We start from the raw sequence: 18,657 nt of genomic DNA on the forward strand, positions 1-18,657 counted from the left end.
TCAGAGGCAGCTATGCATGAGAGATTGCACTCTGCAGGCTCTATCAGTCAGAAGTCAAGGATACACGTCCATGATTTATCATACTTTTCATGGTAATTAGCTGGAGTGCCATTTTGCTTCCAGTAGCATCACTCAACTTTCTTTTTTTAATTTGGTCTTTTTTTTCTGCAAATGAATTTACATATTTCTCAGCCTCTCATCCCTTACTATGTTTTATTTATGAATATAGGCCTTGCTGATGGTAACTTTAATGTGAAGAAAGTAGTAATTAGTGTACCTATCAGCTAAGTTAGTCCCTTTCCTCTCAATGTCTGCAGAGAAGTTTAAGGTAAGTAACAGTTTACAGTCAATATTAGGTTTAATTATGCTTAATGAGGGGAATTATCTCTGTTTACTAACTGCACCAAGGTGTGTAGCTTCTGTATGAGTTTTTCTCCCAACCTCATTCCATACTGCTAATAGTGCCACTGTGCAGGGTACTTGTGGTGCTTTAATCTGTAAAACTTCTCCAGGAGAGCCAAGAAAGTGAGGCACCTGTTACAATACATGTTCAGAGGGAGCAGAATGGCTTAAAACAATAACAGCTTTGTGTAAGGACAGAGTTCTACTGTCTCATATTTAGTGGATGCAATGCAATGGAGAAAAGAAGCTGAAATACGTAAAAAGCCCACAGACATTCCTCAAGGCCCTCCCCTTAAAAAATAAAATAAAATAAAATAAAATAAAATAAAATAAAATAAAATAAAATAAAATAAAATAAAATAAAATAAAATAAAATAAAATAAAATAAAATAAAATAAAGTAAAATAAAATAAAATAAAGTAAAATAAAGTAAAATAAAGTAAAATAAAATAAAGTAAAATGAAATAAAATAAAAGTAAAATGAAATGAAATAAAATGAAATGAAATAAAATAAAATAAAATAAAATAAAATAAAATAAAATAAAATAAAATAAAATAAAATAAAATAAAATAAAATAAAATAAAATAAAATAAAATAAAATATTTGTTCCTGGTTTTCAGGGATCATCCACTTGACTGTTTCCAGTAGGAGTTACTGTGATCTTTTACCTCATTAAAGGCTGTGTTAAGAATTAATACCCTGAAGTTGTACAAATTAAGACATCTCATCATATTTCACGAGCAGGTATCTTCCACAACTGAAGAGATTCTAGAGACAGCTGAAGATGACACCAGTGTTGTCTTAGAACTCCATACCAGGGAGAGGTCAAAAGCAAAGCCTCAGACTGAAACCCAGTTCTACTTCAACTGCTCTGTTTTTAGCATCTGTGCAATGTTGCTACTTCAGTCAGAGTCTTCCTAATGTGAAGATCTAAATTTGAGTTTACTTCAGTACTTTTTGCCATAACATTTTTCCTTTGTGATTTCATATATTATCCCCTTAAGAAATTCATGCAACGGGAATTTTTTAATACATATTTATAACTACCTATGAAAAATGTACCTTCCAAAATCTTTGATTCCCTAGGATGCACAGATTTAGGGGGTTTTGTATGTGTGCATAAGGGACCAAGTTTGCAGAAGTGCTGAAAAACAAAGCTGTTTGATTTCCAATAAGAAATGGAAGTGGAACATAGAGAGAAATTGTTCTGTAAATGGAGAGGTTACTTCATTTGATTTTTTTCAAAGCAGTAAGGAGCAAGTTCTGCATTTCATTCATACCAGGGAAACGTGACATTTCCCCATACATACCTTAGGGGTTTTCTTTTTTCCTTTTTTTTTTTTTTTTTTAATTTTCTTTTTTTTTTTGGACCTAGTGAGCACTCTGCAAATGTCCACACATTCACTCCTTATTTTTGCCACTGGCAAGACTTCAAGGAAAAATATTTCTGGTTAAAAAATTGATCAAAAAAGCAGGAAAAAACTTTTGCTAAATAATGCTTTTTGTTTTTAAAAAGCATCCATTTTACAATTACTTGACTGTCAAAACAGAAGTAAAGTAAAGTAGGATTTTATTTAAAGGCTAAACTCTGTAATTCTGCAAGCTATATCTAGATCAACTGTACATAGCTTTGACTGTACAGGTTTCAAAATTCAAGCTCAAGGCTTATATGTATTTTTCCTACAATATGCCAAACTAACCCTAACACCCATACTACCAGATGTTAAGGAAAAGGTTTCTAAAGAGAAGTGTGATGTTTTAACATATGTTTTCCCTCTAAACAACACGTTCCAAAAATGTATTTGAAAATGTAAATACAAGTTTAACTACTATGTAAAACTGCTAATATCTACTTAAGAAGAAAGGATACCTGTTTTCAAAGTGACAATATATTCTTCCTTTTGCCACTGAAGACAACAATATTCAGATAAACATGGATTTCATTATGAGATTGAGATTATTTACAGGCACACATATTCTTCGGAAAATTTTCGAGATTTTGTATCCATGATGAAACAGAAGAGGTCATGTCACTTCTTGAATCCAAAGTCCAGCATTTAGCTTAATTTAGTGACTTAAAACATTACAGAATGACTCTGAAGATGTGGAAAATTTAAAGATCTCAAAATTTCAAGGCTAGATTATGGAAACTCTAGCTGGAGAACGAAAACAGCACTTAATACAACAGGTCAACACCAGGAGAGGGCATGTTCAGGTTACTTCCCACCTGCTGCTGCCTTTCAGTAGTGACATAAACAAAGTTTGGGTAATGAACATTAATCTATTTTACTACAGCACAGTCCTAGATTTAGAGATGACAGGATCACCTGCAGGCCATGAATGTTCAGTGTACACACATGAGCAACTGTCTCAAAAATCCACAGGCAGCTCTCCAAACTACAGGAAGGAGATCTCCCAGAGAGATAGATGGATGTGGGCATTTTACAGAAGTCTGTACAGGTCTCCTCCCCAGACCACTGCTTGGGAAAAAAGTTCCACACTTTTCTAAAGAGCCTGAGAAGATAGTGGGCTTGCTCATTTCGATCAGTGTGGGTAATAACTAGGTTTTTCACATTGCAATGTTGCCTCCACACATCTCTCTGCTCAGTCACCAATCATAATGAAGAATAGTGGGAAGATGAAGGTTTTTAAACTGATTTCAAAATAACCAAAGAAAAGCTGTTCCTCAAACATAAAGAGTTTGCTTAGGTAAAAATATTTTCCCCAAGACATAGAGAGGTTCAGTTAGCCCTAAATGAATGAATCTCTGTTGCAGTATAATGCATTGGCAAAGAAAAAGATATTTTCTTTTGATGACCTGTGAAGTAATGGTAAGAGTCTCCAGTCTTGGTGGAGGAGATAACCTGAGAGTGATTCAGTCTGGTGGCCTCTGGAATCTCAAGGAAGCTTGAAGTTTATATGGAAACAGTACATCTCATGTTTATAGCCCAGTCAGGCAGGTGTGATTGGGACATTGTGTTTTAGCCACATAGCAATCAAGCTGTTCAAATGTGACTTACAAGAGAAGGCTTAGACAGAGATACCGAGATCTTAGGGCAGTCACATCTCATAAAAGAAAACCCCAAATATTTAAATGTGCCTATAAAATGTATTACTGTAAAGGTATTTTCATTCAGAGGAAGGAAAAAGTTTAAGATCAAAGGTCCACAGCAAATGACCACTATTCAGATTTATAAAAACTTATGTAATTAAAATGCTACATAAAGAGCAACATTTCTTGCTTCTTTTTCTCTTTTCTCAATATTGATTTCTTGACAGAAAAAATACAAGTTTTCATCTGCTTTTCTCTCAGAAGAGCCTCTGCCTACTTTCATGAATTCTCTCTGCCATTCTAAAGATATGCCTTTGGAAGGCATAGAGACTTGTATAATCCCCCAAGTCCTATTAATATCAGCAAGAATGATACAAGTTTGATTCCAAAGAACCAAAGGGAATGACTAAAATGGCCTCAAAGCTGTTTTTCAGAGTCAAAATGGTCTATCTTATCTTCTTGGCACTACAACGTGCTGCTGTCACAGAAGTGGTCCAGCTCCCACTGCTGCTGACTTGCTGCCTCTCATTTTGTTGTCTGCCATCTCATTTGTGGTACAGGAGGAATAGGGGTTGGTCTTTTAATGACCCACACTGCTGAGAACAGTTATGCAGGAAATTATGCAAGAATGCTACTCTGCTCATCAAACTACTGTATAACTTAACTTTGACTGGAAGGCTTCCTAAAAGAACAACAAAAGCACATGGAAGGTGTTCAGCAGCACAGTGTCCCCAAATGAAATGTCTAATTCAGGTCCAACAGGAAAACAGATGTCCATCTACTCAAAGAGGGGACAAGCAGAGAAAGAGGGAGATACTAACACAGAAAGGGAGGGAGAAAGAAATACAGAAAGAGAAAATAAGAGAAATAAAGAGAAGGAAGGAAGGAAAGAGGGAGGGAAGGAGAGAAGAAAGAAATTATTTCCCCATACTACCCAGTGAAAGATGGATCTCCTGAACTTTGCAGGACACAGTAACATTTAAAGTTAAAATCTTGAAGTTAATATCCACCAGCTGGAGGGTTTAGCCCTCTCTTTTACAAGTAATTACTTCTCAAGGCACGTTCTAGTTTTACAGAAAAAGAGGGAAGCCAATTATCTTTTGGGTTTTAAAGACAGTGGAATAGAAATCAGCCAGGAGAAGAAGCAAAAAATGTCACTGTCCAGAGCTACCCACTGAAGAAAATTAACTTTTCCAAAACAAACAGCAGAGATATTAAAGATCAGTACTTTAATCTGTCTGGACACCTGAATGTGACATCTGGCCAGCAAAATTGCTATTTATTTTTTCCAAAGAACGTAAACAGAGTCACTGGCACAGAAAAAAGAATTTAAAGTCAAATTATGTTCCATGTGGCAAAAGTGGCAAGTATCACCTGTGCCATTTCAAACAGATACTACCAGATAATGTGCAGTTCAGATGAAGAAGAAAAATGAGAATGACTGAAAGTTTCTTCTTGGCTTTGACCCTGGCACACACCTGATCAAAAACCATTCTGGTGAAATATCTTGTTCTGAATCCCAAAAAACTTCCCTGACATGTACTTCTTGCCACCACTTTTTCACTCTTAGTGAAGAGGGACATTTTCACAGAGGAGGATCAGGTCATGGCCTCTGGAAAATCAACATGAATCACAGGCCATATGATTCAAGTGTGCTCTAAGGAAGAGAAATTTGGCATCCTGAAACTCCACACCTAAAGCACTGAACGAGGAAACTAGTGTGTTGATTTAAGAGGCCAATTCTTTCACATTCATTATCAAAAACAGTAAAGGAGGGAGGGTAAAACATTACCTCTGATTTACACCTTCTATATAGAAAAACCAGGCACACTGGCCTGGCATTATTAGTATTACTAGAATATCTCCTGGATATGCATGATCCATAGAATAGCTATGCATGCAGGTAAACACAAACATACATGCACACAACAATAATGAACTTTGGGTTGGCAGCCAGGCTCTGGTAACCCATGTCCCCTGGGCACAAATCAACTATGAAGAACAGGAAAAAGTCCGTGTAATGGTTAACTAGCCCAGTGGGCTATTATCCATCAAGAAGAGAAACAGCAGTGCAAGCTGCAATGCTGCTCCCCTCTCCCTCTGGAATGCTACTGGATGCCTGGAATTAAATTCAGCAGTGAAAAAAAACCAGCAAATGTAGTGTCAACATAAGAAGGAAGCTGAATTTTACCTCCTGGAACTGCAAGTAAGGAGGACTAATGCATGGAAGCAGAGATTTCCTGTGAAGCTTGATGTTGAAAGAACATGATAGATTCCAGTATCAACATTTATCAAATATGAATGCATAGGATTTGGTAGGATTAACAAGTTTATTGGTATCAGATCTGGGTAAGTTTTCCCTGTATAGCAGCAAGTGATCAATTCTTGTGGCAACTGGCCAAATGTCAGTGTTGGTAGCTGCAACCATGGCACCAGGACTGCAACAGAGGGTTAAAGTGCATCCATTCAGGTGAAAGACTAAACCAGAAGAATTCCTACAGCCTATCAGGGAAATTCCCTCAAATACTTCCAAATCTTTCAAAGTCTTTTACAGCAGTGAATTAAAAGTGAGCATACCACAACACCCACTGAATTTCTTCCAGCCATACCTCAGTAAGAATTTTGCAGAGGCAATACACTACTGCCTGGACTTCAGCTTAAAAAGACAAATTTAATCTGCTTTTTTTTCCTAGTTTTCAATGATTTAACTTCATCAGCCATTGCAGAAATGACAGTCAAAATTTCACGTTTATTTTTTGTTTCAACAAAAGCACTGGCTTCTTATTTAAGAAGACCTTGAAGTAAATGGTTTAGAAAAAAATCACCAAAAACCCCCAGATTCTTGCTTTCCATAAACTCACTATACCTCTGAAAGGGTTTGCTCTGTGTGTGGATAATTCATTTACTTTAATTATTTTGGAGTGCTTCTGTTTGAGTGGGTAGGAGTTAACTAGCCACGACACCAAAGTAGGTCCTAGAATTAGTTGTTGTAAACAAAATGTTCTGCTGCAGTGGCCCAAATCCACACAAGCAGTAAGCCTTGAATACTTTGGCTTTTTCACAAAGAGTACCCAGATCCATGAGAACATATTATAGCACTTACTTTATGGACAGGTCATATCTTTCTAATCAGGAAACTTTGTTGGATGCTTTCACTCCAGATAGCTTTCTGGTTAATTAGGTACACCCACTAAAAACAACAACAAGAAGAAGACAAGCCAAGAAAGTCCTAAAAAAACTTCAGATGGAGCATTTGGACATAGTTATGTGCAAACATCCACAGAGAGAAGAGGAGTAATCTAGGGAAAATACATAGGAACATCACTTTACAGTCAGTGCACACCAACATGAGCAAGGATTCAAAAAGTAAACACATCTAACATTTAAATCCCAGGCTGCATATTTGACACCCTTTCTCTCATGACTGTATGTACACTCAAAACAAAAACCCCAGCAGCTGAACATCTACAGCTTTCAGGAATTTCAGTTCTCGATCTCATGGCAAAGCTACCATCCAAATATCTCACTGTCCATCCAAATGTCCCACTGTACCCACAGGCTTCTACTACTACATTCCAATTTAAGGACATAAAATGTAAGAAAACTACAACCAAAGGCAGAGGAAGCAGTTGAAATGAAGAATTTGTGCTACTGAACCCTTCACAGATATGAAGATGTGATGTAGGCATCTGGAGAAACAGAAGATATCTCCTCTGGTACTTCTCATTCCATAGGTCTCCCCATTTCCAAACTGCATTCCTGTGCTTTGCACAAACTTCCACACAGCTTTAGAGCTCCTCTGCACTGTTATCCATAGTTACATCCAGTATTTACAGGTAAGCCTGTGGCCTTGTTCCTCCATGAAGGTAAACAAGAGAGGAAGGAGAATGGTATGAAGGAAAGTAGGAAACATTTCTGCACTTACTTGTCTGTACTTGGTAGCTATATCTTAGGAATAGTTGCTTTAAAAGAAAAGTTGTTTCTGAGGTTTGGTTTATAAATCTCTGCCAGTTTTGAAGAAGGTGAAGGTATTGTTGCTGGCTCCAGAATAATTTGAATATCTTATCACTAAATAAAATGTCTGAGGTGTGCACCAATCTGATGAAATTATAAACAAGAGTCCACACAAGTACACATGCCTTCCTGTTTGATTTCTGTCCTATCCACTCCTCTATAATAAATCATATGATCATCTCATTCTAGCTGGAGGTTTAACTGTGCATGTAAAAAAGAAAATAATAGCAGCCTAATCTTACTTTACAGCTGAGAACCTGACAAAAATATAATTTGGGGGAACAAGTAGAAAGCTTTTTCTGCTACCATCCACCTCCTCTTTTATTGCTACAAAATTAGTGGAAAATCCCATGTATTTATGTATTTTCAAAAATAATTTCCCAACCTGAAAGTAAATAAATAAATTAAACTGCACCTCTTTTACTACAAAGACAAATATACATGCCTAACTTTATGTCCTGCAATTAATCTCATGTATTTCAACAGGATTACTCATAATGCTGTAAGCAAAATACACGTGTAAATCCTTGCAGAATCATGGCCTGAATTGCCAAGAGTTATATGGCACAATTAAATGCCTAGGTCTAAGTGTCTCTACAGAAAGATCAGAGAAAAAAACCCTTTAGGCATAATAAGTAACAAAATCTACTCCAGGGAGTGACTGTGGAAGAAATAGCACTGAGGGTGTTACCTTCCCCTAGGAAATTCACCTGTCACCAAATCCTGTCATAAATTCATCTTCTTCCTCTACCAGTTACCACCTTCACTTACCACTCTGCTCTCTATCACCAAATGTGACTTTCCCTTCCCACACTTTCTCTGCTGCTATGTGAAGAAGGAGACAGGAGATGCATCTTACTCATTATTTTGCACTGTGAAGCAGGATGAGAGCACAGTCTGGCCCTCACATTAACTAGCATGGTAATAAAGAGCTCATGTGCTAACCAGCAGGCCTGGGGTGCACAACTTAGCTCCTCAGCCTGCTGCTGAAGTGTTCCCATTGCAGTGTCTCACTGCAAACTGTCCAGTGAATGCCATGGACAGCCCTTCACCCATCACTTAAGTTCATTACAAGCAGCTGCTGATCAAAATGTATATAAATTGGGATACCCCAACTGCCCAGCCCTGCCTCCTGAGGAGCAGCTTACCATCAGCCTCCTCCTGCAAATACTCATGAATGGCATATGAGAAGTTACTCCTGATCAGGTTTTTTACTAAAATCCATGGCTTAGGCAAAAACTTCTGCTTGTAAATTAACTCAGTTGGATATATTAACTAAAATGCCAGGAAAACAAAGTCAATCCCTTAAAAGTTCAAATGACTATTTGTCACAAACATTTCACCTCTACTAATGAACTGCAAAAATGAATGATAGAAATGCAAAACTGTATTATGTTTAGCAGTTAACATTTTAATAAGAAGGAGATTAGCAATTTTTAATACCTCCAGTGCTTTGTTATATACAGTAGCACAATAACTGAATATTTTAATTGCTAATTATTTAGACCTCATTCAGTTCTCACTCAGGCAAAACTCCCATTGAGGGATTCTTGGCTGAGAAAAGAGCTACAGGATTTGTTTTACTGTAATTTGAAAAAAAACTTTATATATCATAAAAACTATCAAGTAATAGTGAGACAAAAATCATTAAATCCTTAGCAATATTAAATCCTACTGAAATTCCCACTGACTCTCAACACCAATGTTTTCATATTAAGTAAAACAGATAATTGCAGTTTACCAGTTGTAACTTACCTGGATAATTTATGCCCAGATATGCTGGTGGCTCTTAAAGAGGTCTAATAATGTTTTGATTCCTCTTACTATATCACTGCTTTTCTCCTGTGGGAAATCTCAGTTCAGATGTGATAAGGAAATAGCATTTCCAAGCAATTATGATAGCAACACCTTCAGAAACACAAACATTAGCATTTGATTTTACCTTTTGACTTCTGCCTCCAAAAGGGTTAAGAGCAGTTCTCAACACCTCTTTCTTATGCTGCTGTAAAGAAGAGAAATGAGTATGTTTAGGGATTTGCACTCAAAAAAACTTTCAGTTTCCATAACAGTCAAATAGCTAGTGTTCAGTGAGGGAAGTGGGTGGAATGCTGTATGTATATAAACATACAGCTATCTGAAGGAAGACAAAACAAAATCCTACACACTTATACGTAGTGCACAGGTAACAAACAAATAAACAAAATATACTAGTATTTCAAATGTCATGCTATGCACATGCTTCAGACAGGAATGTTATACAGCTGGACACAAAATAATTTGGGAGCAATTTCGAAGACTCCATGCTTCAAAAAAGTTAATATCTTTTTTTTTTTTTTTTTTTCCATTAAGTGTAGTTTCATTCATCTTAGGGATAAAAACAAATGCAAGGAACAACCAAAGTTTTACCACTTATGTTTGTCATGCATTTTGGAAAAAGTTAAGAGGTATGTCTAAAGAGGGTTTTTTTGTTTGTTTTTTAATGCAAAAAGTGCATAACATTTTCATATTTTCAACTATAAATGGTTTCAATGATTAAAATGTTTAGAAAACCTCTCCATAGGCTGCATTGAAGAAACAAAGACCCAAAAGCAGAGCTAGTACCATATACTGTTAGCTACCAAAATGTTCAGAAGTGGCTGTCACACAGCTGAGGAAAAAGTAAACATTTTGAAGACTGAAAGTAGGAGTTGAGCACCCTCCTTCACAAATTCAGAATATGGTTTAGGGACCAGATTGTCTTAGTTTACAATCCCTGATATAAGAGGTTCACTTAGATTACAGTGCTCAAATCCATTTCAGTCAGGCTTCCTGCTTCCTTGCAGGAGCAGTGAGATCCCTTTTTTCCTCTCAAGTGCTGGCTTTCCATCTAAGAACCTGTTTCCAAAGCTAAAGCCAGCTTGATTATGGCAGGACTAAAACTACTGGTATTCTTTAACAATATATTAAAAAAAAATCTAAAAATATAATTTTAGATAAATTACTAAAGTAATTTTAAAACTAATAATTGGTTTGTATATTATAAAAAATAATTCTTGTATTTTGCTACTGGGGCTTCCTCATAGCTAGCCATGAAGACATTTTAACTACAGGGATTACAGGTAAGAACAGATTACTCATCAGAATGAACTCATCTTTGTAGAACCTTTACTTATTTAGAAAGAAAGCACACAAAGTGTTGCTTTCCCAAATAAAGAAGATATAACACCAACAGGCTTTCAGGCTCATTGCTTCCAAGCCTGACTTCCTACCAGTTCCTGGCTACTACAGGGATGCTTCTGTTTCTTTCTCTGAGACATGCTCACAATTTCTTTTCAGATCTTGTCATTTTCCTTTTGTTTTCCGGGTGCTTTCTGCCTGTGATCACTGCAATCAAAGGATGCCTGAGCAGCATTTGCAGAGATTTCCCTATGACAATGCCCCAGCCCAGGTGGGTCACTCCTGAGTGTACTTGTCTGCTGGATGGCATCTCCCACTGTTTTCAGGGAAGAAGGTTTATTTTGCTTGATCTAAGGCTGTGAAGCAAATGCTTCAGCTTTCCTAAGGTCTGCAGCTGCCTGAATAGAGAGAGAGTCGCTGGACAGCGGCTGCTAGCACTTCCAGCATCACACAAGGATGGTCTGGAACAGCCTGTCACATTTGCACAGACAGGGAATAAAGCAAAGCACAAGGCCTAGATATTGAGTAATGAGGGTGGGGTTTTGACCTTTAAATGCTGCTGGATGGATTGCAGGAGGATATGCTTGATTCAAGCCATACTATTAGATACGAAATGGTACTGTTTGCCTAATGGCAACCCCATCCACCAGCTGCACCCCCTGTGCTTGCTGGCACACCACCTGCTGCAGCAGAGATAGCTCTGCTGAGTGATCCCAGTCAGAGAGGTGCTGCTGGGGAGCCTGGGACAGCTGAAAAGCATGGAAAGAGCACGGGGAAATCTGATCACAAGGTGCGAGAGAAAATTTTCTATTTTAAAGCCCATTGATCAGTCAGACCTCCAGCAGTGTTTAGACTCCTCAAGCTCTGCAAAGGATTAAATCCAAGTCAAAAGTCTCAGTTTCTCTTCTCTGGCCTACTGGCATTTGAAAATTTGCACAACTACTCATGATGACAAGCTACCCTCTTGTCAGCTGTAAGTTTTGCCAGAAACTTCTGTACAAGAGTCTGTATAACTGCTACAGTTACTTTATTTTCACAATCATTAATTGATCCTTTCTAAACATTTGAATGCCTGAATTTAATCAGAGGCAGTATTTCTGCCATAGTTTTTATAACTGTTTTTATACATGATTTAAATTAATCAAGCCTTATACTTGAGATGGAATTTCTTGGACCAAGACATACACTTTGCTTTCAATTCCAACCTCCATGTTCAAACCTTGTGGTTTAACTTAGATCAACAGCTTATTGGTGATTCATATTGTATCATATCAAGTAATACCCTCAAAATCTGATGCATCAGTATGACATCAGTTGAGTGAAAAACTCAGCATGGAATTCAGGAAACCACTTTGTTTTTTTCACTTTTACATGGAAGTTAACTGCACGTACTAAGCAGAGGTGAATACTTCACAGCACAGGCTCACTAGAGGCTTACTGGGCTCAAAGCTGTAAGTCTATCAGTCCTCAGAGAGGCTCAAGGCAGGCCATGGTGATTTCCTAGAAAAATGTGCTTTTCAGGATGAAGCAAATGAGGTACATTTATTAACTCTGCTTTTTAAGTATCTAACCAGAATGAGATCTACCACACAATAAAGAAATATAGAAATGGGTAACTTAAACAGTCCTAGATTTAAAATGCCTCTTCTACTATGCTAATTGCTTGTAACAAGAGCATCCTGTACTGCTGAAAATGAAAACAAGAGGAACTATACACACTTTTTTTATTTCCTCATGTTGGTGCCTTATAGGCTGCATGACTTTCTGACAATTGCTACTAATGAAAAAACACTCTTCAGTGACCTATAATCAGATTAAGTGAAACTGAGATAAATACATTCCATTCAAGAAAATGTAAAGAATGTGTCAATTTTATTTACATTTTCTCTCAAGGTTATGATGGGGGGGGGGCAGGAATATTGTAGAACTGTAAATCTCTTTTTAAGATCCTACATTTAAGAACAAAATTCAAAGAGTAAGATAAACTATATTAGCATCACTCCAGTTCAATTCCTTCCAAACACAGTCATCACATATACAAACTAAAGTCCAGCAGCAAGTGAATGAAAGAAATCACTGTTTGTTAATGCTAAGAATATGGGAGCCAAAAAGAATCTCAGATATGATGCACTGTGAGAGTACCTGTAAATCTCTTGGTCTCATTTGAGATTCAATCTGGCATGAAACTTGGGCAAAGTATATTCTCGACAAAATGGACAGTGCACCACAAAAAAAAAACAACAAACAAACAAACAAAAAAAAAAAAAAAAAAAAAACAAAAAAAAAAAAAAAAAAACAAAAAAAAACAAAAAAAAAAACAAAACAAAAAACCAAAAAAAACAAAACCAACCAAACAAAAAAACAAAAACAAAAAAAAAAAAAAGGAAAAAAAACCAAACAAACAAAAAAAAACAAAACCAAACCAAACCCAAGTCTTATCTGTCACACTCAAAGCTTAAAATCCCCTCATTTTCAGGGCAGCATCTCTAGCAGGAGAGCAGATTGTCTCACACAGGCTACTCAAATCTATTTGAAAATACTGTCTACCCATATTTATCTCTGTGGAAGTTGGATTAACTGTCTATGCTCAGGACAAAATGATCTTCAAAGGCAACAGTCACATGATGGAGAAAAGGGAGCATCTGTAATGCTGTCTGTGAAATTCATATGCCTTCACTTAATGTACCATAAGTTTACTTAAACAGAAACCATCACCTGGAACATGAGAAGCAAATGGCATTTTTAATATCAGAGGTACTAGCAATAAGCCTGTGTATTTCTTCAGAAGGAAATAGCAGTGCAGACAGGGAATTAAAACATGCCATGGTAACAGCTGAAGACTTCAACTATCAACAAAATCAGCCTATTAATTTTCACATAAACAGTCTTTTAAAATCTTTGATTTTTAATATACAGTCCAAAGATCACTCTCACACTTCAGCAGCTTTTGTCTTTTAATGCCAATCACTTCAGCTGACTTTTCACACTACCCTGTGCTTTGTCTCCTCTTTGGAAAAGGTGAGTGAAAATATCAAATGATATCTTACTCTGCCAAGACCAAAGGAACACTTCAAACATTCAAAAATATTGACCTTACTTAAGGTAGGAAGGGAATGTGATTAGCAGTGGGCAGGGGAGGAGGGGGGAACCAAACCCAAATCCAAACGTCTTCTCTTTCCCTATTTCAATCTATGGTAGACTGTGTAGAACAACAAGCAAAAATGACTGGAGAAAACACAGAGTTCTTTTGCTTCTCAACACATTCTCTTCTTAAGTGACAGATACTGAGATTCAAGAGGAGCCTGGGAAGCTATTGGCCTGCTCATTATTATCATTTTTTTATCCAGGCTTCTAACACATCATCACTGAAAGCAGAGGTGCCCAGACTGACCCACCTGGACTAAACTATCCCCTGTCAGAGGATGCAGTCTCTCAATGGATGGCTCCAAATGTGGCTGGGAGAGCAACTCATGCTGCTGTGGCCTCTCTGTACCTCCTCAAAAGACAAGGATTTCAGACTTTACATCATCTGCCCAGATCATAACTCATTCAAACAACACAAAAACAGACACGTGATGTGTCTAGTACTGATCTTTTCCTTCAAATTTCTGTGCTGTTTCTGACACAGAACAAGGCTGGAACCTGATGAACCAAATGTCACCTCATAACAAAGAGAGACCTCTCTTTCTCTGGTCACTGGAAACACAAAGTAGGAATCAAAGGTGCTGCTTTTGTCTGAAAAATCATTATCACCTTTAAAATTTAAAGAGATTAGTCTGAAGGAATGCAGAAGGGAAGTGAGAGATGACTATTCTCCATTCTCTCCAGAGATTATGTGTCCCCACAGATTTTGCTTCCTGTGCAGTACTTAACTCCTTGATGCCTTTTCTTTCATTATCTCTTCCTTGGCAGAAACTTCTTCAAATTTAAAAATCAGAACATGAGCCAAGTAAATAAAAATAAATAAATAAAGTTCAATGCCTATAAAAAGTACACAGACTAACCTGCTTAATTATTAACAAGTAAACATAACAAATTCTGAATTATTTACTTAATCTTTTTCAGCTACAAACCTCAGACTTTTAGAGCATGAAATACATGCTTTATTTTGGGACACAAACCAGGTATTTTATAAGGCTGTGGACATTTTTTTTGAGGTGGGGTTGTTTTGAAGAATATACATTTCTTATTAACCCCCACATAGCTTCCTCTCACCAAACCATACTGGAATTTTAAACACAGAAGTAAGAGTTTTAGTATAAAGATCCTGTATTCGCATGTTTGTTAGTGAATAGAATAGCTGTTTCTGAACTGCAGCTGAGGAAAAACAGGATTCCTTGGGTGAGGCAGATGCATCTTCCTCAGCTTCTGTACATCTGCTAGGAAGATGCTAGATCAGAGGGAAAACCTGGTGAAAATTCCAGACAGAAATTCTACAACAAAGGATAAAACAGCCCCAGTACAATCACATTTTCTCTACTAACTAAAGCTACCCTGCTGAAGCAAACCTCATCTGAGCCACAAACAAAGAAAGGTCATCACTACTGGTCCCTGAGGTTCTGACAAGATGCTGTTCTAGGCCAGACCTCCAGCTGGGCCCATCTTTATTTTCTCTCTTCTCACACATGGTTCTGCCTGTCACACAGCCTTCCATGTGATATGCTGAAAATGAGGGAAGTTCAAAGTTCCTTGCTGTCTAAAAGAAGTGATATTTCTTTACCTGAAGTTAGCACAGACCCTTTGAAGTCCCCAGCACTCAGCAGTGTAAAGCAACACCCATCTCCTCCTTAGCAACCTCAGGCCATCACACAGTCACAACCTTTTGTCTGTAATATCATCATCATCATCATCACCACAGCAGAAACGTGGTTGTGAAGCTCAGACAACTTTTCTCAACTAGTATTTCACAGAAAGGATTCTGTAATATTGCTTTTGAAGCCCTGGATTAATGAAGGCATATCACAAAATCACAGACTGTACTGAGTTGGAAGGGACACACATGGATAATCAAAGTCCAATTCCTGGTCCTGCACAGGACACTCCAAGAGCCACACCATGTGCCTGAGAGCATTGTCCAAATTCTTCTTGAACTCTGTCAGGCTTGATGCTGTGATCAGTCTTCTGGGAAGCCTGTTCCAGTGACAATTCACACACTAAACATTCCTTCAGCATTGATATAAACATGTACAATGTGATATCTGGTAACATTTTTATTAATCTACTCTTAATTGCTATAACGGTCAATCATTGTTTGGTTTATTTCCCCCTAATTTTAGATCTTAACAATTTTGTCAATATTTATGTACTTTACTTTTTTCTTTTTGCCTACCAAAGCCTTCCAAAGGTGCAATTCAGGAATGAGACAGTTAATCTAAGAGTTGGCTTAGTCTCTAATTTAGGTGGCCTACTTATGTTAGCAACATTTTATTAGCACATTATGCTGTATATTTAATATTTAGTACACTATATGAGAACGGTTTACTGTATACTGCTCACATAAATGACTTACAAATTCTGTTTGACACATAGAGAAGAGTGTATAACTAATACATGTATTTCTGAGTATACCTAATGCTACGGAAAATAAGGATATGCAGAAGACTTGTAGAGAAAATACCAAAATGTATCTTTGATGGACTTAAAGGCTAGCTCACAAATACTTCAGTAGACAAAAGATGCAGCATTAGTGATATACCCACAATGCCCTCCCTTCTCTAACCTTTGATTTAAAATCTTTCTTCTGGAAGCCTCAGCTGAAGGAAAAGGACTTCCATTCAAAATTGCTGAAGTCTCACAATGGAAACAATTGCAACAAAACAAACAGCAAATCCTCCCAAAACCTTTTGTATTTTACTGGACCCAGAAGACAAAGAAGGATCTTTCTTTGAGTTTAGAAGTGCTTTCAGGACATTTTTCAAGAGGCAGATAAGTTAGCTATGTCCTCATGAATTATGCAGCCTTTCCAGTGTGTACTTACACAATGCTAGCTGGAAACCCCTGGGAAGGATGCCCAGTGCATATGAGCAGCAGGTGGTACCAAAGGAGAATTGCTCATACAAAGCAGATCCAAGCTTTCCTTGAGCTGGAGAGCAGCTCTGAGCAGAGATCCCAGTTGTCTGGCTGTTTTGGTTATATTGCTGTTCAGAAATTACCACTGAAAAGGAGATCTTGACTTTAGTCCTGAGTGAGGAGAAAAAGTACACTGGTTTTCATGCTATTTATGAAGTCAATCAAAGCTCAGGCATCTGTATGGGTCAGAAGAGGGAAAAATCACAGAATCTTTTAGCCTGTCATGAATCAGCCCTATGGCAAAACACCCACAAGCAGTCCTGGTGCAATTCTTATGTTGACTTTTGGTCTCTAACTAGCGAAGCATTCACATTTATCAGAAATGAGTTTTTCTGGTATCAATGGACAGGTGAATGTAACAGAGTAAAAGAAAGGATGATAACCTCCCAAGGCAAGTGGTCTCCACTCAGTTGACTCTGAAGCTCACAAAACCCCAGATAAGAAACAAAAGGTCATCAAAAGGCAAGGAAACTTATTTGTAATCAGTTTTAGCTTTTTGTGTTTCTTCTGCTGCGTAATTTGTCAATATATCTATCAATCCTTCCATAATGAAGTTGCTAAGACAGATGCTAAGACTTCAGTAAATATCAAATTTCTTTTCTGCAAAAATAGATGATCACAGCAAAAGCCTTTTTTTTTTTGTGCTGGTGAAGTATTTTCAGTACTTTTACTTTTTATTACAATCCCTGACAAAATATCAGTTCCAAAGCTTTCCCCACTATCATCAGTTGATGTTTGTCAAGTGACATTCAAAACATTTTTATTTTTAAAAACAAAACAAAATTGAGCCTATTTTCATTTCTTTTTATTCTTTTACTTTACTGAATTTTTTAATATTACTCCAACACATATATAAACTTACATGGCATACCTAAAATGCCGCACAATAGAAAAATTTAGCTCGCATTTCCTCTAGGAAAAAAAACCACAAAACAAAACAATCTACAAAACCTCTCTGAAAATGTGTCTTTCCCCAGTTATATTCAGTGGGGAACATTAAAAATTCAATATCTGCCACTCTGCAATGACTTCTGGACACAAAACAGTTCCTTCATGCTGCAATAGGTATGTCTAGTCTAAACATAAAGGGAATTAGAACAAAAACACACACTTGAAACAGTACTAAACATGACACCCACAAGACATCCTTGATCCTGACATCACTCTTCCCCTTATATTTTCCAGTCATTCCTACCATTCATTACAGATATTTATTTTTTATAAAGATTAATGTATAAAAACCAGTACATAGAAACCAAGTAACAAGAATGGGCCTAATTAAAAATTAATAATATTACAAAAATAACTATTATATTAATCAATATGAAGACTGAGATGTTCAGATCTGTGGCACATTTTTAGTTCTAACATTCATTCTGCTTTAAGGACACAAGGAAAGTTGATTTAGTAAAAGCCTTAGCTGAGATAACATCAATATATAGTATTTGGATTAAACTATGTTGGGAGCTATATTGCAAGCTAGCAGATATCTCCATTACAAGAATGCACCATATCTGATAGGACAAATATAAAGTTTGTACAGATTCAGACCTGAAAAAACAATCCAAAAGGGTCTCCTCTTTTAGCTGAAAATTCACCAGCAAAACTGAAGGGATAGTTGAGGATCAAACTTAATTATGCTTTAAATCTTATCAAAAGCAGTAAGATTCACAGATGAATTTAGTTCACTGCTTATTACACAGCAGAGCTTTTACATCATGAAAACTTTAGTACAAATACTTTCCATAGTAAAATCTGTTTCTTGAAGTGATACCCCTCAAAACGTGGGATACACTTCATATTATTTGAACAGAATCTACATATATAACTTCTATCTATATTCTATTTTTCTCAGACTTGCACTGTTCTTTCATTTCATACAGGTCAATGGATTATGCAGGGTTTTGTCCTGGTATGTTTAAGGAGACTAAACAAAGTTTTGGAAACCTGTCACATAATAATA

General features: G+C 36.9%; 1 protein-coding gene across 19 annotated transcripts in view; it reads right to left on the reverse strand.

Annotated features, from left to right (window-relative positions):
- The window catches only part of ZBTB20 (zinc finger and BTB domain containing 20), a 477,873-nt gene that overhangs the window by 382,194 nt on the left and 77,022 nt on the right, over nucleotides 1–18,657 (reverse strand). For 11 of the 19 annotated variants that reach the window (XM_056496777.1, XM_056496890.1, XM_056496786.1 and 8 more), the window contains one exon: nucleotides 9,412–9,471. The exons of 1 other annotated variant lie outside the window; for it this stretch is intronic. The gene's annotated coding sequence lies outside the window, so the exon portion shown is untranslated. Of the gene's footprint in view, nucleotides 1–9,224; nucleotides 9,312–9,411; nucleotides 9,472–18,657 lie in introns of all 19 variants that reach the window. 7 more of the 19 variants (XM_056496830.1, XM_056496769.1, XM_056496881.1 and 4 more) reach the window with 2 other exon arrangements.

Source organism: Oenanthe melanoleuca, chromosome 1 (genome assembly GCF_029582105.1).
Source record: "Oenanthe melanoleuca isolate GR-GAL-2019-014 chromosome 1, OMel1.0, whole genome shotgun sequence".
Classification (NCBI taxonomy): domain Eukaryota; kingdom Metazoa; phylum Chordata; class Aves; order Passeriformes; family Muscicapidae; genus Oenanthe; species Oenanthe melanoleuca.